Source organism: Acinonyx jubatus, chromosome C1 (assembly GCF_027475565.1).
Source record: "Acinonyx jubatus isolate Ajub_Pintada_27869175 chromosome C1, VMU_Ajub_asm_v1.0, whole genome shotgun sequence".
Lineage (NCBI taxonomy): Eukaryota > Metazoa > Chordata > Mammalia > Carnivora > Felidae > Acinonyx > Acinonyx jubatus.
In genome coordinates, this window is record NC_069381.1 from 122923462 (window position 1) to 122947083 (window position 23622).

The 23622-nt window shown below is 45.2% G+C and overlaps 1 protein-coding gene and 1 long non-coding RNA gene across 3 annotated transcripts in view; one reads left to right on the plus strand and one right to left on the minus strand.

Moving 5' to 3' along the window:
• Positions 1-23622, minus strand: part of NCKAP5 (NCK associated protein 5) — a 963823-nt gene that overhangs the window by 884802 nt on the left and 55399 nt on the right. The window lies entirely within an intron of this gene.
• On the plus strand, positions 6427-13229 carry LOC128314007 (uncharacterized). The gene is made up of 2 exons (XR_008295287.1): positions 6427-6964; positions 12311-13229. It is a non-coding gene; the product is annotated as an uncharacterized LOC128314007 (long non-coding RNA).

A 23622-nucleotide genomic window follows, 5' to 3' on the forward strand; every position in this document is an offset into this window, starting at 1 on the left:
CTACAAGCACAATTTACCTTATTTTACAAATGAGGAAACTGAGATTCAGAGGGTTTATGTATCTGCCCTGTACACACAGGTAGAAATTATCAAAGTAAGAATTCAAACCATCTGTTGGACTATACAGTCTATGCTCTGAATTTCCTCATTGTGAACGATTTCTAGAGAAAAAGAACTTCTCCAGCTCCTTCCATCTCTTATTCTGGCATCAAGTTTATGTGTTTTGGCATAAACAGTATCTTGGCATGGTGCTGATCATTAAACAAGAAAAAGTGAGAACCAGCACTGTTGGCCCTTATAAGAGTCTGGGATTAAGTACTAACAGATATTAAAGATAATAGGCAGATCTGGCATTTTCTCCTCAACCACTTTAGCACAGAGTTCATTAAGTGCTGAGGTTTTCAATGGTAAAAGCTCATTCGGTTACAATTTACTCAGACCCTTAGTAGGACCCCATTGAATACTTAAATATTAATGACCAATTGAAGCCAAACATTCTCTAGGTATCTAAATGCCTGGGTCTCAGACTGTCCAGTAAGCTGTCAAAACAGGAACCATGTGACTGGCAGGCCAATCACCGAGTCCTCAATCACTTCCTTTCCTTCTGTTTCCAATTCCTAGGCTATCCCTGAATCCCTGTGTACTTGACCTGGGGGCTTACCTCCTTGCCCTCCCTCACCTTAAGACCTGATGCTTTATGTGGGTGGTTCACCATCACCTTGACTTCCTCCCTTATAAGCCATTCTCAGTTGTTATTGGATCACATGCTATTATGTCAACTTCAGGAAAAGAGGCACCAGATTATTCCTTAAGGTCTGGTGCTCCCAATGGGCTCTCCTCCAAAAATTGGGAACCATGTGCTCTCACTTAGATGTGAAGCACTGTGAGAAGAAAGCTAGCCAGTCCATGCCCAATCCGGCATCTCTTAATTCTCAGAGTGGTGGTGTAGGCAGATGGGGCTACACCATGGTAAAAGATCTAGTGTAAAGTCAGTTTACACTTGATCCCATTTAAAGACAGCAATATCACATACACACACATACACATATGTACACACACACACACACACACACACACACACACACACACCACAGGTGCAAACTGCCTTCAGGAACTAGGGAGGTAACGCAAATGAAGAGCAGAGTGGGGATACAGTAAAGAATGGTGGGACTGTGATGAGCTGGAAAGTGCATGACCAGCAGAAGGCATTCAGATTATAGTTTGTTAACTTCTTAGTGGGTGGAACAATAGAGGTCTTCAGAGGCAGTTCACAATCATTGAATGAGAGAATCAATTTTTAGCCTCGACAACTGTATTTTTATCAAATTCGAATTCAGGAAAAAGTAGGGTGAAGACTCATACTAGGCTACCATCACTACCCAGGGAGTTCTCTTGTTTCACTTCATGAAGCAATAGGCTGGCACCAAGTTCACCACAATATCAGTCATCACATTTTTTAAGAACAAGCAGTGTGCAAGAACTAGAACTCAGGAGCCAGATTGCCTGGGTTTGAATCCCAGGCTCCCCGTTTACTAGCTAGGTAACCTTGCATAACTTACTTAATCACAGGCAGATCTGTAGACTAATGGTACCATTATCTCATACAGTTGTTGTAAATTACTTAGAACAATGTCTGGCACATAATAAAGGCTCAGTGTCAGATAATAATCATTGTGTGACCAACTGAAATGCCTCACTTCTGCTCCTGAGAAGATAACCTGAGTACAACATATTCAGTCATATTTCAGTTTGGCAAGGAACATTGGAATGGAAAAATCAAACGCTAATTATATCTTCCTGGGAAAAACAGTCATATGGATGACAGAAGAGCAGTTAAATTTTGTACACGCAGTCTCCACCTAAAAGGAAGGATGGGAAAAGTCCTCAGGGTGACAGAGGAAAACCAGACAGGGTTTGAAACTGGGCTTGTCCCAGTTTGAAATATAGTCAACGTAGGGAGAGAGTCTGGCCCTACCCAACTTTCCTAAGTCTTGAGAAGGACAAGGTATTCCTGGCATCTCCCCATCCCACATCCTCCTTTAACATCATCTTAATTTTTTGTTGGGTTTTTTTTTTGTTTATTTTTTTTAGTCTCAAACCATTTGTTTTTAATTCAAGTTAGTTATCATATTGTATAGTAATGGTTTCATGAGTAGAACCCAGCAATTCATCACATACATACAACACCCAGAGTTCATCCCAAGTGCCCTTCTTAATTTCCATTAACCATTTTAGCCCATCCCCCCCACCCACCTCCCCTCCAGCAACTCTCAGTTTGTTCTCTGTATTTGAGTCTCTTTTGGTTTGCCTCCTACTCTTTTTTTATCTTATTTTTCTTTCCTTTCCCCTATGTTCATCTGTTTTGTTCCTTAAGTCCCACACGAGTGAAATCACATGATACGTGTCTTTTTCTGACTTATTTTGCTTAGCATGATACACTCTAGTTCCATCCACGTTATTGCAAATGGCAAGATTTTGTTCTTTTTGATCACCGAGTAATATTTCATTGTGTATATATATGCCACATCTTCTTTATCCATTCATCAGTTGATGGACATTTGGGCTCTTTCCATACTTTGACTATTGTTGATAGTGCAACTATAAACATTGAGGTGTATGTGCCCCTTCAAATCAGCATTTTTGTTTCCTTTGGATAAATACCTACTAGTGTAATTGCTAGGTCGTAAGGTAGTTCTATTCATTTTAAAACACCTTGCTATCAACCTGCAACCCATGCCTCTCTTGTCTCAAAGCACCCGTGTTTTAAAATTGCCTCTTCTTCCCCTACTGTAACCAAAATGCCAAAATCTCATAAAGAAAGGAGGCTGATTTAACTAATTCACAGGATGGTGTACATTATTGAGTACTTCACCTGCATTTTAACCCTCATCCCCATCAAAATTTTCCAGTCCCTCTAGTATGGTGTTTTTCAAACCATAATGTATATTCCATTGTTGATTACATCAGTTTAAGGTGTCCAGACCAGTTTTGTGTTAATGAAATAAATTAGCTAATGCTAAAATGGAATTAAAAGCAATAGAAACTAGAGTGTGTACCATGGGGTAAAGACATCTGTCTCTATATGTGTCAACAATGTCATAATGTAAAATGTATTTCTTACTGAAGGTCTGTGACCAAAAGCCTTTAAGAAATACTGCTCTAATGCAAAATCCCATTGTCTGATATGCTTAGATTTCGGCCCAAAAGAACTCACAATACCCTTCTCATTTCTCCCTCCCTCCTTGCCTCCCTGCCTGTCTCTTGCTTCCTTCCTTCCTTCCTTCTTTGCTTCCTTCCTTCCTTCCTTCCTTCCTTCCTTCCTTCCTTCCTTCCTCCATTCATCAGAAAATTACTTAAGACCTATTGAGAGCCAAACACTGCTTTAGGCAATAGAGGTACAGAAGAAAACAAAACCCATAAACTCCCTACTCTCATGGAGCTCACATTCTAGAAGAAGAGAAGTTAGGCAATAAACAAATAAAAAATAGGGGTGCCTGAGTGGTGCAGAAGTTTAAGCATCCCATTTCATCTCAGGTCATGATCTCAGTTTGTGGGTTTGAGCCCCTCATCAGATTCTGTGCTGTCAGATTCTGATTTTCTGTCTCCCTCTCTCTCTGCCCATCCCCTACTCATTCTCTCTCTCTCTCTCTCTCTCTCTCTCTCTCTCTCTCTCTCACTTTCTCTATCTCTCAAAAATAAACATTTAAAAAACTAATAAAAACACAAAAAAATAGACATAACATGTATAGTATTGTTAAGTGTTGTGGTGAATAACTCAGAGCAGCAAAGATGGAGGTGATGTAGTTGATCAGAAACTATCTCTCTAATATAGAACATTGAACAAACTTGAGAAAAATGAGGAAGAAAACCATAAGAATATTTAGGGACAGATGTTCCAGGCAAAGGGACCAGTGGAGCACGGTTCCTGAGATGATAATCTGCTGGTGCTGGAAAAGAATGGCAACAAGCTGGTAGAACAGGGTTGAGGGAATTAGGGGAACTGGGGGTAGGAAATGAGATTGGGTGGTGGAGATGGAGATCAAGGTTGTAGACAAGGTAAGGACTCTGGCTTGGACATGAAGCAAGATGTGGGACCACTGGTGGTTTGCGAGCAGAGAGCTGACATTTCCTGCTTACATTTCTAAAGAAATGCCAGGACTACTGGGGAAAGATGCACTGCAGAGAAGTCAAGGAGGACACAGGGACACCAGACAGGACATTTTCTGTAATCCAAAGAGTGATGTGATGGGTGGCTCTGACCAGAACAGTGGAGGCATTAGGATGTGCTCAGTTCTGGGATATACTTCAAATGTCAGTCCAATGAAGTAAATAGCAGTGAAAACAAATTTAAAAGCCATGAATAAATTCAAGGATTTCTCCTTACGATAAACCAGAACGACTGAGTTACCTTTCCTGAGAGGGGGAAGCCTTCAGGTGAAGCAAGTTTCAATAGGAAATTGAGAGTTTTTGTGAATATGTCAAGTTGAAAGCCTAATGAAGCATCTAATTGGAGATGTCCAGAAGGCCATTGGATATACAAGCCTGGGATTCACAAGCAAGATACTGGAGATCTAGATTGGGGAGTTGTCAGTATATAACTAGTATTTAAACCCGTGAGGCTGGATGAGATCACCAAGGAAGTACACATGAATAAAGAAGAAAAGATATTCAGACAGTGAGGTAATGTTCAGGCACATTATAATCTTCTTCATGTTCACCAGATGGCCAAAGCCCCTTTATATGTATGTAGAGAGCCATACAGAGATACCTGGACCACTGCATCAGGAAGGCTGCCATTCTTTCATTCAATAGTCACTGACTGCCTACCAGTGCTGGGCAGACAGCCTCAAGGAGAAAGAAGAGGCAAAAACATTACACCTTGAAGGAAGAGAAGAGACTCACTAATGGACACAAGACTCAAGCTGACCTTATTTCCGCACATAAAAGAAATTTCACTGGGTCGCTCTCAGCTACCAGAACAAGGCCAGGTCACTGTGCACTATAAAGGACATGGGCAGGCTGGTCTTAAGCTTGTCAAGTCCCCATGGAGGGGCACACCGCACATCCTTCTCCTGCTTCCCTCCTTGTGCCCTGCCCTGCCTCACCGCCCTTAACTCCACAACGTTCTCAAAGGAGTGTCACTTGGCTGGACCTGCTAAGCAGCACAGCTTTCTTCTTCCCTGTCCTGAGTGCTCTTCTTTCACCACCTTGAGTGAACTGTGGTGTGCTTGACTAAGGGTGGGGAGGGTCGAAAGCGGATCCTGACAGCCAAGGGGAACCACCAAAACCAACCTCGGGGCGGTAACAACCCAAGAGGAGGAGGAACTGGAAAATTCTCACTTTGTGAATTGTCATGTATCTTTCAACACCATTGCCTGAGGCATTGCTACCGCTCTTTTTGCCAAGCCCTTCAACTCACTGAGGCAGAGACTGTTTTGCTTTAATAAAGCAGAATTCTTGATCCATGCTCCTGTTTCTGAGCATTTCTTCACAAAGTATATGGCACTGTGAGTGTGTAGGGAGTGTGTGTGTGAGTGTTTATATATGCTGTGAGGTTGTTTCTTTGCTTGTTAGAGAGAGAGGTAGAGAACAGGGGAGAGGGGCAGAGAGAGAGGGAGACAGAGGATCCGAAGTGGGCTCCGTGCTGAAAGCAGCAAGCCCAGTGTGGGGCTCGAACTCACAGACTGAGAGATCATGACCTGAACTGAAATCCACTGAGCCATACGGGCTCCCCAAAAGAGAAAGAGAATCTTAAGCAGGCTCCATGATAAGCACAGAATCCGACATAGAGCTTGAACCCATGCACCTGGGGGATGATGAACTGAGCCAAATTCAAGGGTTGGACGCTCAACCTACTGAGTCACCTAGGCACCCCTTATATGTTGTAAGTTTGAATGAGTAGCATGTGTTGTATGAGTGTGGGAGCGTGTGTAAGTGTGTGAGTGTGGGTGAGTGTTCGTGTGAGTATGTGAGCTGTGTGGGTGTGAGAGGCATGTGTGTTACAAGTGTGTACAGTGGTTTGTGAATGTATTTGTGAGTGTGAGTGTGTGTGTGTGTGTGTGTGTGTGTGTGTGTGTGTGTGTCTGTCTGTGTGTGTGTGTGTGTCTCCCTCTCTGAATCTGTGTCCCTCCTGTGCTGGGGCCCAGACTGCCAAGCAGCTGTAATAGAGCCAAGACCCAGTTGGCGGGAACTTCCTACCCCTCTTGGAAGATAAAGTAGGACTGCGTGTCAGGTGGGGCAATGAATCATTATTTAGATCCCAGTGATCAACATTAAACTAAGAGCCCAAATAAACAGTGTGAGCTAAGTTTGGGGCCTCATAAAGCATTTGGATTGCTGGATTTCCCTTCCTGATGAGGCGGTGTGTTTGCCAACCGAGGCTTCATGAAGTCACGTGTCTCAGAGAACAGCTGCCCCATTCTGCTGCCAGGGCAGCTCTGCTGTCTCCTCCCCTTTCCAGATAATTCAAGCATCTCCCCCTGCGTCCGGAACACAGCCCCACGTGTTTCCAGGAAGGAGGGGGAGAGCAGTGCGGGCTCCAGGCAGTTGTCCGAGGCAGGAAGGGAAGCACAGCCTGAAGTCGCGGCCCTCTGTAATGGCTTCGGGAATATTTCAGCTGCAACTGTCACTGTTGGCACCAGGCTCCATCACCCTCAGATGAAGGGCTCCTGGGCTACACTAAGAAAGAAAGAAAGAAAGAAAGAAAGAAAGAAAGAAAGAAAGAAAGAAAGAAAGAAAGAAAGAAAGAAAGAAAGAAAGAAGGAAGGAAGGAAGGAAGGAAGGAAGGAAGGAAGGAAGGAAGGAAGGAAGACAGACAAGAAAAGCCCTGGAACCCACTTTGGAATCTGCAGAGAACTGTTACCTGTACCACACCTTTTGTCATCTCATCGACCCTGAAAATTAATCAGATGCCCAGAACATTTCGTGTCACAGAAGCCATCTCAGAAACGACACCCACGCCCAGGTAACATAGGCTTACAGTGGGGATTTTTAATTTTTTCAAACTGTACAGAAGAGTATAAGACAAAAGTAAAACAAACAAAAAACCACCTCTCTTCACTCCAATAACTTCAGAAACATCTTCAAGGGTAATTATCTATTGCTACCTGTGTGGTCTATGTCCTTCCAAAAAGGGTCAATCATTTGCACACAGAGGTTTGTTCTTTTTAAAAATATAAACAGTGTTATTTTACACACACATTTATATGGGTATAAGGCATTTTTTACTTGACAATATACCTTGCATAATTTTCATATCCATATAGACTGTCTACATAGAATTCTCTTGAACATATGCACCCCATTTTATTTAACCAGTTCTTTGCTGATGGATGTTTAGATGGTTTCAAACCCAAGACGCTCAAATGTACCTAGCAGGCTTTCCTGCTAGTGAGCTACCGTGCACTAGTCAGAGAAGGAGAGTTTCAGGTCAGCCCGAGGCAAAATAAAAGTTATTTGTACGCGAAGGCATTTCTTTCTTTGTACCACACCTAATGTCAGCTAAGGCTTAAGGCCTTCATACTTATATCTCTCCTTTCTGAATCTCTTCCTCATTTGCTATGCTCTTGTACTTTTCTCCATCCCCTGTCAAACCCCAGAATTGCTAGCAAAGAACTGGAAAACAAGTTTTTGACTTCATGTACACCTTAGACTTTTCCGGCTCACAGTGATGGGAACAATTCATTAGAATACCAACAACAATTCGATACCACAAAGCAAACTGCTCACTGTATTTTTCACTTTCAATCATTGGTCTGATGTCACATAACACATACAGGAATTTGTAGATTAAAAGCTGTTTACTTTTAGAAAAGGATCCTTGATTTTTCTTCCTAATACACTTTGCCTCCCATGACCTTTAATAAAAGGAGAGCATTTGTTTGTGTAATTGTTTGTTTGAGATAAGATTCTGTGTTTAGGTTTTCATGAAAAGGGCTTTTTATGTTTCCATTTTGTCTGAAATACAACCATTTTGAGACTTAACGTTATAGTTGTAGGAACATACCCAGCTGTGTCAGGAACTAAAGGGGGATTCATTTGGGTTAAGCCTTGTTCTCAACCTCAGTCCAGGCCCCAAGAGGCAAAATATACAGTATCTTTGAAGCAGAAAGCAGTTGAGTCATTCCTGTAAAAATAATTTCCAATGACATCTGTGAACTGTGGGCAGCCGAGCCCTGGATTATCTTTCCTGAGGAAGATTGTATAGTTCACAGTGGTTATAAGATAAACAATCATTACTACCATAATTTTAAGTAGATTAGCTCTGGACAAAGCTGAAGCACAATCCACAAGGGAAGCCCAGAACTTCTTTTCAAGATTTATTCAATGTTTCAGCGTCTGTATATAAATACAACTGTGTGTATGTACGTACATACATGTGTGTATCATTTTCTTGGCCATCCTCACAAAAGAGAAGGAAGAAGGTGGCCTGACCAGCTGTGTAGTATGGATGAGGGGTCCAGGACTTGGGAATTTCCTGAAAACATTTTGTCAAAAAGCAATAGGATACACCTCAGAACCAGGGACTGGTAGCTTCTATTATCATTACTGCACATACACACAAAGGGTATTTTAATGCCCTCCCCAATTTTAAATTTTCTTTTTTTAAGGTTTCTTTTTTATTTTTTTCATGTTTATTTTTTGAGAGAGAGAGACAGAATGGGGGGGGGGGGCGGGGGGTTGGGGACAGAGAGAGAGGGAGACATAGAATCCAAAGCACGCTCCAGGCTCTGAGCTGTCAGCACAGAGCCTGATGCGGGGCTCCAACTCATGAACTGTGAGGTCATGACCTGAGCTGAAGTCAGACGCTTAACCGACTGAGCCACTCAGGTAACCCTATTTATTTATTTTTGAGAGAGAGAGAGAGAGAAAGCAGAGGAAGGCAGAGACAGAAGGAGAGAGAGAGAGAATCCCAAGCAGACACCACACCGTTAGTGCAGAGCCTGATGTGGGGATTTAACCCATAAACTCGAGATCATGACCTGCCTGAGCCAAAATCAGAGTTGGAGCCTTAACCAATTGAGCCACCCAGGTGCCCCAAATTTTAAAATGGATTCTGATTAAGATGATGCTAAAAATTTAATTTACAAGAACTCCCTGCAGTATTTTTATTCTTTGCCTTTGGCCAGAGGTTGGGGAACCCCAGAAACAGGGACTACCATTTGGGTGTTATGGTATGGCAACCGGCCACTTATTTACCCTCCAGCCTTGTCCACGTTCATTTATCTCTCCCAGCACCAGCTTCCTCTTCTGTGAACTAGAGCCAATGACAGGACTGCCCGCACAGGGGCGATGTGAGGATGAAATGACCTGCCACACGTGGAGGGTACAGCATGGCACAGCCCAGAGCAGCCTTCAGTACTGTCTCGGACAAACTCTTGAGCTGCCTTCCCCTGTGCATGTGCAGTGTGCACCCAGGCGGGTTCCCTCCTGGGAGTCCAGCCAGGAGCCCAGACCCACGCAGAGCCTTACGGAGAGATGAGGCGATGTATTCAGGCTCTACTTTCTTCCTACCCAAATCTTCTCCAATCTACAATTGGCAAACATATCCTCCCTCAGGGTTGCAGTACAGCCACTTCATGTGGGGCCAGCCCTTCTGTGATGCATTGACGAGGCTAGTAGATTCAGGCGGGTTAGTTATTGGTGACTCAGTAGAGATGAGACGGGTGGGGGCTAGTGCCATCTCCAGCATAGGGAGAGTCTGACTCTACAGATCTCTTAGTCTGAAGGCTGGGGAGAGACACCCAACCTCAGTGAGAAAAGTCCCTCCCCTGCTCTCTCCCAGGTACGTGTGCCCACCTGGCTCCTGAAACCTCTCACTTCTCTTGAGGCTCCCTCGCCTGCTGCTGTCACAAGATGGACAAGCTTGTCTACCCAGTTAAACTGTGACCTCCTGGAGTCTGAGACTGTGATTTGTTCCTTTCTGGATCTTTGGGGCCTAGTGGAGTGCCTAAAACAAAGCAGGTGCTCAATCCACTTTTAGTGAGATGCAACTGAATGGAAGAGCCACGTAAAAGGAAGGAATTTCTAGCTATCTGATTCCCCTGATATCACCAGACCATATTCTGCTGCTCCTATGTTTTACAAGACAGAGATCATTCTTCCAACCTTCCTTCTCTCATAGAGTGTGTTTTTTAATGTTTGTTTACTTATTTAGAGAGAGAGAGAGAGAGAGAGAGAGAGAGAGAAAAGAAGGGGCAGAGGGAGAAGAGAGAGAAAATCCCAAGCAGGCTCCACACTGTCAGCGCAGCCTGACACGGGGCTCGATCTCATGAACCGTGAGATCATAACCTGAGCCGAAATCAAGAATCAGACGCTTTACCTACTGAGCCATGCAGGCACCCCCTCTTATAGGGTGTTGTAAAGAGATGACAAGTTGGATCAAATCTGAGGACACTGACGAAGCTTAAATGGGGTTAAAAACAATATAATTGTTTGAAGCCATAAAGAAGATACTTTGCATCACTTCACTCTTCTGTGAGGATCACAGGATTCTGCTGAGTCACTGAGTTAATTCATTTCCTCATGTATACTTTCGCTCATTCATTCTACAAACACACGCTGAGCATAAAAGCTGAGTGAGAAAACACTCCCCTCAAGCAGCCAAGAGACTTATGGCAGAAACCAAAGAGTAAATAAATGTTCTCAAGGCGAAGGAATTTATGCTGTGACAGACACAATCCCAGAGGCCCAGAGGGACATCAACCCAACTTTCTGTGCAACACGGTCAAGCCATGACTCCTGGGGGAGAGCAAGAGTCGAACAGATGAAGATAGAAAGAAGGGCACTCCCAGCTGAGGGACAGCAAGGTCAAAAGCAGAAAGACAAGGAGCCTCGTGGTGGAACCGGATGCCCTGTGGCTCACACGGCTTTCATTTTGTATTGTTTTGTTCTATTTCACTGAATGTTTTTAGTGAGGCATGCACCGTCCAGTTCATCCAGGGCCTCAGCACCACTGTATTAACTTACCCTGACTGCCGCTGTGTGTCTTTTTTTTAACATTGCCAGCCTGGGTTCTGATGGCATTTAAGTTTGCAAAACCAGGAACCAAGGGGGGTGAGGCAGAAGACATAGGAAGGGGACAGATAGTGGAGGTCTTGGGAGGTCTTGGTGGGCCGCGGTAAGGAAGCTGAACTTTACCCTGAGGCCCCGGAAGTACCACAGAAGGGCTGCAAGGCCAGGAGTCACCAAATCTTTTCTCTAAGGGACCAGGTAGTAATCACAGCAGGCTTTGTGGGTCATACCGTCTCTATCACAACTATGTATCTCTGTGATGGACAATGAGAGCAGCCACAGACGATCTGCAAGCTAATCAGCACGGCTGTGTTCCTGTAAAACTTTATGTATGGACAATGGAACTTGAGCTGCATATCATTTTCCATGAAACCAAATGTTATTCTTCTAATTGTTTTTTGGGTTTTTTTACGTTTATTAATTTTTGAGAGAGAGAGAGGCAGAGAGACAGAGGGCACAGGAGGGGCAGAGAGAGAGAGAAGGAGAGAAAGGGAATCCGAAGAAGGCCTCACACTGTCAGCACAGAGCCCACACAGGGCTCAAGCCACAAACCATGAGATCATGACCTGAGCCAAAATCAAGAGTCAGATGCTTAACTGACTGAACCACCCAGGTGCCCCTTGATTGTTTTTAACCATTTAAAAATATACAAACCATGCTTAGCTTGTGGGCCATATAAAAGCGTATGTGGGCAGGTTTGCCTGGGACCTTAGTTAGCCACGCCCAGTTTTCTATGGCTCATTCTGGAAGAAGTGATGAGGGGGTGACATTTGCAGCATAGAAGGCAGGGGTGACACTTAGGAAGCATTTGCAATGGCCCAGGTGAGACAGGATAGAGACACGCTCTCATGGAATGAAGAAGGATGGACAAGCACTTTGGGGAAACCGTGATATTGGATGCAGGGGAAATGGTCAAGGGTGACCTCCAAATTTTTAGCATATTCGTTACTATTCATATTAACTGAGAGAAACCAGAGAAGTGGGTTCCAGGGCAAAATGGAAACAGAAGCTTAACATGGGGTCACTTTGGGGAGCTTACAGGACATACAGGAAGAAATGGGTAAGGCCATTATACCAACTGGAACCACTATGAAGCATCAACAAACACATGGCTTATATCATCACAGACTTCAGGGATGGAGGGGCGGGAAGGGGGAATCTTGGGAATCCCTCTGCCCCAAGAGAGAATTAGACCTAAATCATTTTGGACCAGGGAGAATTCCTCCTTCTCTGCGATAGGTTTAACTTAACATCCTTCGTGCAAAATGTGAACCAGTTCCCTCTCATTCCGCTGCAGGAGAGACAGAGGACTGCTGGCAGGAACCCCTGAGGACACAGCCACTGGGAAGCTCAATTTGCTCATCTTCACGAAAATCGCCGCTTGATAATTTTGCTCCCCTAAATGAGTCACCAATAGCATACTTGGGAAAAACCACATCAAAGATCTCAGTATATTGTCTCTGTGATTATCTAAGGAGCTGACTACAGCTTCCACCGCAGCAGAGTGGAAATTAGCTTAAAGTAATGTTTCTTAAAGTGTAGCACTTAGACTAACTATACCAGCGTCACCCAGAAACCTGAGAAAATGCAGATCCTTGGGCCTGAGTCCCTCCGCCCCAGACCTACAGAATCAGAGACTATGGGGGTGGGCCCAACAACCTGTGATTCAACAAGTCTTCAAGGTAATTCTGACGGATGCTGAAGTTTGAGAACCACTGGCCTGGGAGAGGCAGCCAGGGCAGCCATCTTTGCCTCCCCTGCCTGCCCCTCTTACTGCTCAGGATCATCACAGACAGTTGGTATCAGTCCTTTATCTCCAAGCGCATTCATCTCTGGAGACGCTGCAGAGCATCAGTGGGTAGGGAAGTCTGGAGTCCAGTGATGTAAAACTGACTTCACCCATCTGGATAAATTGTGAGGAAAGGGGCCCTAAGTGGTGTTGTGGTTAAGAATACAAACTCAGGGGTCACCTGGGTAGCTCAGTTGGTTAAGCATCTAACTCTTGGTTTCAGCTCAGGTCATGATCTTACGGTTCATGAGTTCGAGCCCTGCATGGGGCTCTGCACTGGCAGCACAGAGCCTGCTTGGGATCCTCTTGCTCCCTTCTCTCTGCCCCTCCCCTGCTCATGCATGCTGTCTCTCTCTCTCTCAAAATCAATAAACTTTTTAAAAAAAATGTGATAAAATAAAAGAAGAATACAACTTCAGGAATCAGACTTTGTGAATGGAGATTTTCTGCTCTATCACCTATAATGCTGGGTAGCCTATGAGAAGTTACTGAGCTTCTCTGTGCCCTTTCCTCACCCCTTTAATGGAGACAATGAGTACCTAGCTCACCAGGTTGTCGTGAGGATTACATGAGTTAATATCTGCAAAGCAATTTAACAGTGCCTGGCGCTGAGTGCCACAGGAGCGCTATTTACTATATTTCTATGCCAGAGATACCTCATCTTCAACATGCAACACAATGCATAACATACTGCAAGTTCTTGGGACAACCGTGCTCCAAAGATCTCCTAGAAAACTTAAGCCTTTTCCTGGCAACTTTATGCCTCTCTCCAAAGTCCTATACGGAGCCCTAAATTGATGAACCAGGCTGGACCAAACGTCTTTGAGAAAGTTCCTTTTCTTCTCTTCTAATTCAAAGCGCTTAATGTGAAGCAGACCTAGTGGGCCTTTCCCTAAGATGCACAGCTCGACCTTAGTCCTGTGGCTGTCACAACTCTAGGAGTCCAGTGGTGGACAGGAAATGGGTCTGGCTGACCCTGACAAAAAGGGCCTCATTGCTTTAAATTGCACATGGTGGGCAACTTTCCCCCAAATCCCCGCTGGACCTCCCAAAGTGGGTGAGGTGGAGACTCCCCCAAATAAGTGGCTGGCAAGTTGTACCTGGTGCATAGGATTCTGGCTAGGATGTACATGTATTAATATCCCAGGGCAACCGAAACAAATTATAACAACTTCAGTGGCTTAGAACAGAACAATTTTCCTCTCAGTTCTGGAGGCTAGAAGTCCAAAATCAAGGGCTGTGTTCCCTCTGAAGACTCTGGGAAAAAATCCTTCCTTGCCTCTCCCTAGTTTCTGCTGGTCGGCAGCCATCTTTGGCTTATGTATCTCTATCACCTCAACTCTGCCTGGGTCAGCACATGCTCTTCTCCCTGTGTGTCAGCATGCCTCCATATTTCCCTCTCTTTGTAGGACACCAATCATTGCACTGAGGGCCACGTCAATCCAGTAGGACCTCATCTTCACTTGATCACATCTGTGAAGACCCTTTCTCCAAATAAGGTTCCAGTCATAGGTAACTCAGTGTTAAGACTTCAACATATCTTTCTAGGGGACACAATTCAACCCACAACAGATGGCAGGTATCTCACCTTATATGCAGACTCAGGGTTGTTGGAAGTGGGGTCTGTGAGGGGCTGTGTGAAAAGCACTGAGGCCCTCACACCCCTGTAGGAATAAGCATGGAGGTCCATTACTGCCGCCTTTGGGCAGAGATGGGCAGAGGCTCGCAGGCTCTCCACCAGGGGTCTGCCTCACCGACCCAGTGAATGGGCGAGTGCAGAGAAGCAAAATGGAATGTCTTGGTGGGGAATCTGGGAATTTAGCTTGGCAACAGGGGGGTGCCATCTGACTTTTGGCAGAAGAGAAGCACTGAACGGAGTCCCCGCTGAGTGCCAGGCACACTAAATAATTGGATAATGCATACATTATCTTGCATATAAGACACACTTCACTGACTTCAAGGCAGGTCTGGCCGTGACTGTGTTGATTGAGAAGGAGAAGAGTCTGAGAGGAGAGAGGAGAAGGAAAGGCAGTGGCAGTTATGGGAACATGGGATGCTGGGAAGCCCAGCGAGGCCCCTCTTGCCCTCCATGTCTGGGACCAGGGTGAGACACTGGCACTCACGAGTATCCCCATATGCGTCTGCCTGGAAACCCTGTCCACTGCCCCAGAGGGCATGAAATCAGAAATGAGGAGGGCACAGGGGCTTTCTCACTGCCTTTTGGGAAGAATCCAATATGCTTATCCATGCCTAGCAACGGTTTTAAAGCCAATCAGTCACACACCCCGTGGTGAGGTGAGGGAATGCCAAAAGATGTCTGAAGAGTCAGAGTAGAAGCCGCCTTCTGTCAGACCTCTGGAAGGCGGGGTCTCAGCTTTACTGGCTGGGTCTCCCATCTGGTCCCAACAACGCCACTCTGCTTATGCGTTGCTGGTGAGGTGGGAATCTCTTAGGGGACCCATGACAGGATGTGTCCAGACACACGGTTCTCAAGAGAATAAACTCATCACATGAGATAACACTAAGTGAGCACACAGAAGGCCAACTTAAAAACGAGTAAGCATGTTTTGGCTGTCATTTAACAACAGATCTTGCAGAAACTCATTTCAGCTCAGGAATCAACTGTTTTCATGCGCATATCCAAGGGGTCTGAATCTTCAGTAGAAATGCGTTTGATGCCATGAGCATTTACCTGATAGAAGATTTCTCTTCTGCTTTCTCAAGACCAGAGCTTAATGTGTGTGTGAGAGAGAGAAAGAGAGGAATCAGGAAATAGGGAAAGAAGGAAGGAAAGAAAAAGGGAGGCAGGAAGAAGACAGAGAGAGAGAAAGGTTGGCCTCTAGGGACAGAGTGAAACACTTTAGTCCTGGCACACACTGTGGCGAACACACAAAACCTTTTTTGTTCCAAGGCCAGACCCCAAACAATGGGCCATAGGGACGCCTTTGAGAAATGCTCACGTGCCCACTGAAGCAGAGCTGACCGAGTTACAAGCCGGGAGCCCAGGAGTTGTCTGTAAATTGGTGAAAAATGGAGCTCCATTATAAATCCCCTTAACGGGAGGCGACATTGGCACCTCTTCCTCTTGATGTGTGGTACTTTCACTCTCAATGTGAGAAAAGGTCCCTTCCAAGGAGGCAGTGGAGAAAGTTCTTTACCAGGGACTGCCCCCTGAAGGATGGACAGCTGCAGCAGCAGTCAGATCTCCATGTATGGAGCCCTGTACACTCCCATGGCGGTGGCTGGATGGGCCCGGGAGGCTCCTATTCTGAAGGGGTCACCGAGGCAGGCCTGGCGCACCTGCAGGGTTCCTGTGCTACGACTCAGGCCCCCAGGCCACAGCCCCACCCAGGCTGAAAGTGGGCCTGAGCTGCCTTCTCACATGTCCTGCATTCGCATCCTATTACACTCCCAATTTCTACTTCTGTGTTCAAATTTGTTCTCATGAGGTCCCGTTTCACCTGTCACCTGGCCACCACCTTTCCAGCAGCCACCACAACTGCTCTTTATGAGGATGATGGATTTTACTTCTCTTCCCCGACTGAGCCCCCCAGTGGAGCCCACCCAGGGGCCTCACAGACGGCATGACCACACACGGCATGACGGGAGGGTGAGTGAATGGTCTGCAGATGTGCTGACAGAAGTGAACTCAGGCCTCTGGAAATAAAAGGCCGCTAGCCTTGCCTGCCAGCCTCTGAATGAATGACCTGTGCAATGCGTTCATTCAGCTCCCCATGCCAGATTGGGGGACCAGGAAGAATCATCCTCTTAATCATTCATTCAACAAATACATACTAATACTAACACTATGCCAGGCATGGTTCTAGGCACTTGGTGTACAGTGGGAAACAAGTTTGATATTTTTTTCAACCCCTACCTTGAAGAACTTTTCTTTTTTTTTTTTTTTTTAGTTTTGTTTATGTATTTTGAGAGAGAGAAAATGGGCACATGCACGGGAGAGACAGAAAATGGGGAGAGAGAATCTCAAGGAGGCTCCACACAGCACAGAGCCCTATGCCGGGCTCAAACCCATGAACCATGAGATCATGACCTGAGCCAAAATCAAGAGTCAGATGCTTAACCAAGACACCCAGACACCCCCTCGAAGGACTTTTTAAATGCTTTTTGCATGTGAGAAAATTCTGAGACAGAAACAAGCATGGCATGTTTCAGAGCAGATAACAGGTGAGCATGGCCAGAGTAGAGCTCAAGCAGTGGCCAGTGGAAAGCACAGAGGTTAGGCAGAATTCCGGGTTAGACCCGGAAGCCCAAGGTAGGATTGATTTTATTCTACCAACAATGAGCTGGGGGGTGAAGTCATCTGAATGATGTTTTCAAAATATCGATGTATGTGCTATATGGAGAACAGATGGCAAGGGAGCAAGGACAGATGCAAGAGGCCAGTGGAAAGACTACCACAGAACTATCTATTCGGCACAGGCAAGCATAGGAAGTGCCTCAAGAAAGCTGATGGGAGGGGTGTCCGGGTGGCTCAGTCGGTTAAACGTCTGACTTCGACTCAGGTCATGATCTTGCATTCGTGAGTTTGAGCCCCGCGTTGAGCTCCGTGCTGACAGCTCAGAGCCTGGAGCCTGCTTCGGACTCTGTCTCCCTCTCTCTCTGCCCCTCCTCTGCTCACACTCTGTCACTCCCTCTCTCTTAAAAATAAATAAGAACATTAAAGAAAATTAGGAAGAAAAAAAAAAAGCTGATGAGAACCCAAAGAAAAGAATGTCTGGAACTGTATTTCCAAGTGTGGTGACAACAGAGGCAGTGACATTGGCCTTAAAGATTTGGGAACAGCAAAGAAGAGAAGAATTAAGGGTCTGTTCTGGATGATGAGCAGAGAGGTGATTTAGGAGATGGGGTGTAGGCAGGGGTGCTGGAAAAGCGGAGGTCATGAAGGCTGAGGGGTGCCAGACAGTGAGGGCCTAAATGCCAGGCCCTGCAGGTGAGAGAGCCACAGGGATCCTTCAGGAGCGAAGCAGAGCGCCACTGGCTCTGGGAACTGAGTGTAGAGCCGGGAGCTGCAGACTTTAACTGTGAAGGGCCAGCCAGTGACGAGTTTGGGCTTCGCGAGCCCTAAGTTTTCCCTTGCAACTGTTCAACTCTGCAGCCCGAGACAAGTACATAAACAGATGAGTGTAGCTCTGTTCCAATCAAATGTTTCTCAAAAATGTAGGCCTGGGGCCTGGCTTGGAGGGCTGGTTGTAGTTTGCCCATCCCTGGGTTAGAGGAAGGGAGAGATGTGAGGCAGCCTTGGAAAGGATGTGGAGGAGTGGGTTAGACTAACGACAGAGGGAGAGGAGGACACAGATGTGAGAGGCTTTGTGCAGACTGTCAGCGGAGGACCCCAAGGGACGGTGATTCACCATTCCTAAATTTCTAGACTCAGGCAGAAGCACTTTATTCACCAGCTAAGATAAAGAGCAAGTAATGGGCAGGAGGTAGCATAAGCACGCCTCCCGCATACACACACATGCAGAGGAGGAGAAAATGGAGGGGAAGTTGCATTTATGTCCACTGGACAGCAAAGAGACACAAACCATGAGGTCAGTTGAGAAACAATGATCAGAGAGTCAGGAGGTGGCCTGCAGAAGGATGCAGCCGCTGGGGAGCTCCCAGAAGGGTGACGGTCCCCCAGAGGCAAGCTGGAGGCACTGATAGCTTTAGGGATTTAATCCATTGCAAGGCTTCTCCTGCATCTTATCCTGGTCCCCCAGTATGAGGTAGCACCTGTTTCCTGAGCAACTACCAGGTATTTAACCTTGGACTAGGGACTGTAAGGGGCCTTGAAAGACCAGGTGGTACAGTCTTCACTGTAACTCATAGGGGAGGCAAGAGCCACTGAAAGGCCGTGGGCTGTCCAGTTCACCACAGTGTCTGGGAGTGCTTCCTGGGGGAAGGGGGCACCTGGAAAAGCAGGCAAAGCAGGTGAGAAGTGTCCGGGGTGGTGGGGGGGGAGAAAATGCAAATCAGCCAATAACGGCAATGAGCGGACCTTCCCAAGAAGTAAGAATACCCAGTTTTAGGCTGTTACATAACTAACATTAGAATGCATGGGGAAAATTTGATTGTGTTCTTCCTTCCCCCCAGGCTTACTGAAGCTGCTATTGCTGAGAGGCAGCAGAGCACAGCAGCTAAGAGTGGAGACAGCAACCAGGTTTGAGTGGCAAGTCTCCATGACTGTGTGGCTTCCCCCTTCCGGGGCTCGGTTTACTCCCTCTGCCAGCAGACTGGATCATAACAGAGCCCACACATGGCACATGACACTCACGATGGATGCAGGGCTCACACCCACATCAGCCTCAGTGCAGGATGCCCTTTTCCGGAGCTCACCTCTGGGTTTCCCTTACTGCTTGTGCTGGGGTCCAGTGACAGGGGAGTGGAGCAGGGCTAGAGGTCAGAAGAGTCCCCCCCTCCCCCAACCCACTCAGCACTGAGGATTGTCCTTTCTCTTTCTCTCACTCTGCACCTTAATGCAAGGAGAACAAAAGAGCACCTTACAGCCATCACTATATACTTCCCTCGGCCCCTGCCTTGCAGACAGTTATTTTCCTTCTCAAGATTGAAACTCCTCAGGTAGAGAACATTTTGCAGTTTTAATTAATACAGATTAATCTATCTCCCGGGGCTGTTTGCGGTATTAATCCCTACCGGGTGCCTTAAGCTCCTTAGCAGACAGGCACTGCATTCTCACCAAGTAGGCTGGACTGGATCCTGAAGCCCTATTCCCCCTGCCACTGCCCCTCATCTCATATAACGGCCTCCTCGTTCTCTGTAAATTGGTTGGTTGGGCCCTGTGATTTTGAGTTTATCCTCTGCCTGGTGCAATTATGTGTGAAAATCCTTGATCCTTGCCTAGGGCGAGGGGAGGCAGGGATATTTGTGTGGTCTGGGCACTGAGCTCGGGGTTCAATCCTGCTATCTCTGACCTCCTCCCTGGGTTCCTGAGTAACTCATGGAGAGCGGGAGGGGTAGGGTGAAGTCATGGCTGGGGGACACGCAGAGAGACAGAAGGAACAACACTCAAGAATATTGATGGATTTGATAACTTGGCGTAATAGCCTAAAACCATGCTCCCTGAATTAGTCATAGGGCCTTGTTTAGAAATTGTTGCAAGAAATAACTCTGCTCATCGATTTGTGAAGGCTTGTTATATATAGGGTAGGTATATCAATATAAATAATTTGCATTTGTGGTTTTGCCTAGCTCAGTGCTTTGTTGTTGTTGATTTGATTTGTTCCTATGTGGGCACCCTATTCCCTGAGAAAACCCAAAAGAACAAAGTGTTACAAATGCATCTCAGCTCTTTGGGTATATTTAAAATTTCATTCCTTGCTACTTTAGCACATGTCTTACAGAGCTGCAATGACCTGGGTAAATGAAGCACAAAAAGACAGCAGGAACTCTCCTCTGAGGCTCCATGAACTAAAAAACCAGAACAAAATGTTAAAAAAAAAAAAAAAAAAAAAAAAAAAAGAGGAATGCACTCACTAAAATTGAAGCAAACTATCTCTTTGCATACACTGTAATCCATAATTGCATTGGTAGGTTAATGTAGAAAAAAATGCTGATTTTTCACAAGTTCACCTTGGCCTTGCTAAAACTGACAAACCTAAGTTGAATCAGATTTTAATATAGCTCCAAACATTTCTTAAAACAGAACTTCCTAAAGAAAGAAGCATGCACCTTCATTTGTCTGGTAATATGCTCTATGAAAAAAAATATATGAGGCGCAAATAAATTTGGTAAATATCCCATATAATGACATCTCTTGGAAATCACAATGAGAATAAGCACATGAAATGTTCCAGGAAGTCTGTAGAAAAGTGACTTCTGTAAAATACTTACGTTAGGAAGCCTGTGTATCACATAGAACTTACAAACAACCCCTCCAAATACCTTTTGGAGTTAGTCCATAAATTCCAGGAGGAAGCTCATGCTGCCTTCTCAATATTGGTGATAAATACATCAGCCAGATTCTTGAATACCCATTCCCCATCTAAAACACATGGTTCCCCACTGACAAATAAGACTGGTGCCTGTATCTACAAAAGCCTCTAAAATGATGCTTCTCAAACTCTGGTATGTATCAGAATCATCTGGGAGCTAATGAAAGCACAGATACTCAGCTTGTCAAGTTAGGACAGGACCTGAGCCTCTGAATTGTTACTAAGTGCCTCTATGATTCTGACACACATCAAGCCTGAGAAGGGCTGTTCGACAAGCCAGATCCAGGGATGCAGTGGAGCCCAGGAGAGGTGAGGTTTGGGCCTGGCCTACAAGCTTGTCAGAACACTGAACCCACAGGGGCTTGCTGAGCATCAACCAGCCACCAGCCACTAGCCATAGGCTACAAGAGGGCTACTATCGGGGTCATTTTAGAAGGTGTACTATTCGTGGGGGGGGGGGGGTTAATTCTTTGTTTGCTCCAGATATTGCCCATTGGGAGACTAATAGAATAAAATGGAAGGAACACACAGTATAGCTCAGTTGGTCTCCAAAAATCCCTTTTCCTAAACAGGACTCCACCACTGGTATCAGAGGATGTAAAAGTAGCTTGAGAGACTGGGAAGGAAGCACAAAGGCCTGAGTCCAACACAAACTACAATCTTTTTAATGGCTTTTATAATTTCTTAGGTCAGTATCGACAGTATATAGAAAGCCTTCATCATTTCCAACTCCTTTAAATTGTCATTTTAATCATTCTGACTTGAGGAAAAAAATGTCAAAAAGCTGTTTCCAGGTAACCTTTTCACAGAAATTGTCTAATCAAATCATAAATCACTCTGAGTCATGGACATGAGCTGACCACTTCCCTCCCAAGCCTGCTGCCAGGCATGGCAGTCCCCTGCTGGACCTGGGTGGAGCGTCTCCACTTGGATGGCATGAAATTGGGCATCCTCTGTCCATTATTCCACCAGCTCACCAAGCCTAACCCATGTTAGAGTTGAGTCTTGAGTCTCTCACTCAAGAATCAACTAGGTAGACATATTTGCCCAGATCAAACAAGCCGAGACAACACCGGATTAAGCCTGGGAGGTGTGGGGGGAAGGTTTGAAAGGGACTGAGGAAGAAAGACTTTTTGAAGAAACCCTCCTGTGAATAGCAGATAGTCTACCTTATGAGATTCATCTGAAGATGCCTAAGGGTATTTTCAATGTTTCCAAAGTTTAAATATGACAGAGTGGGGGGGGGAAGTACCCATAATTTTCAAAGTTTAATCTTAAATTTACTAAAGGAAATGGTGAAATCTCTAAGCACTCGCTTAAAAAGACCACGTATCACGGACACATGGGATGCAAAGCCTGCCATCACTGCTGACATTCCCATCCCACCCAAGTGGCCACAAGGAAATCCCTGGGTGTATTTTCTTGTGGAGTGAGTCTGGGACTCATTTTAAAGACTGTATAATCATGAGTTTCTGTTTTAAACATGACAGTTCAATCTAAAGAAACCCAGTGACAAGTTACTGGTATTAACTCACACCTTCTTAGAAAATTCCCACTCCTAGATCTAGCTTCTGTATTTGGGGAGCTTTTTTTCTTTTCATCTGTGGATCCAGTAAATACCTAATGTGAATATGATTTTAACATTTTCTCTCCTTCCAATACAAAATTATTCTATGTGATGACATTCCTAAAAGGTAACTTGTATTCGCATGAAACAACTTGAATGAAATAAAGCTATACCTCTATAGTCCTTCTTACTAAAACTCATTGCTGGCCTTTGTTTCTCCTACATGTCTTTTCTAATGATGAAATAACTTTGCTCTCTAAAGATATATTTCACCCACTTTCTGGGTTGCCTGGGTAGCTCAGTTGGTTGAGCACCTGACTCTTGATTTCAGCTCAGGTCATGATCTCACGGTCTGTGAGCCTGTTTCAGATTCTGTGTCTCCCTCTCTCTCTGACCCTCCCCTGTTCATGCTCTGTCTCTCTCTGTCTCAAAAATAAATAAAACGTTAAAAAAAATTAAAAAAAAAAGAAATAAATTTCAGCTGCAGAGGTATCCAAATGGCTGGTAACCAAAGAGATGGGGAATCACATACATATATGGTGTAGTTAAAGGGCATGTGTCCAAAATAAGTTTGACAATTCATGGTAACAAATTTTACCCAGAAAAATAAAATAATAATAACAGCAACATTGCTCCTTTGGTCAAAAGCTTTATGCCCTACAGTCGTGATACTCCTTTAGCAATTTGGAATCAAGAGCCAATAGTTTATGGGAAGACACACAATCATAATGCAGAGATCCTGGAGATGCACAGTCCGTTTCTTGACTAGGAAAGGAAAGAGTCCTAATAGCACCAGGATTCAAACTAAGAGACTGGGCTTCTTTGAGCAGCTCTGCATTACTTAGCGTGCCACTCTGGGCAAACCCCACCCTCTCTCCATGTGTATTTTTCTCTAGGTAAAATGGAGGTAGCACTCCAAACATGATTGCCTCAAAGCTTTCATTCGAGACCCAAAAATAGAGGTCAATGTGACGTATCATTGCCAGTCTCACCTTTTCAATTTTTCCTAAAATGCCCTCAGAATTTGGATTTGGGAAACTCTTTTTTTTTTTCTCCTAAAACACAAGTCCAATCATAGAACTCCTCTTCAGACACTCTTAATTGTCCATTATCTGAAGAATAAAGTTCAAATTCAAGATCCCTCACAGTGTGTGCTTCCCCACATCTCTCGGTGTTCCCAGACCAACCACACTGAATTTGTTGGCATTTTTAGGATGTTTCATGTACTTTCACCTCTGGGTCTTTGTACGAAGTGCCCAGTCTGTTTCTGACCAAAATCGGCCCCTCCTCAACAGCCA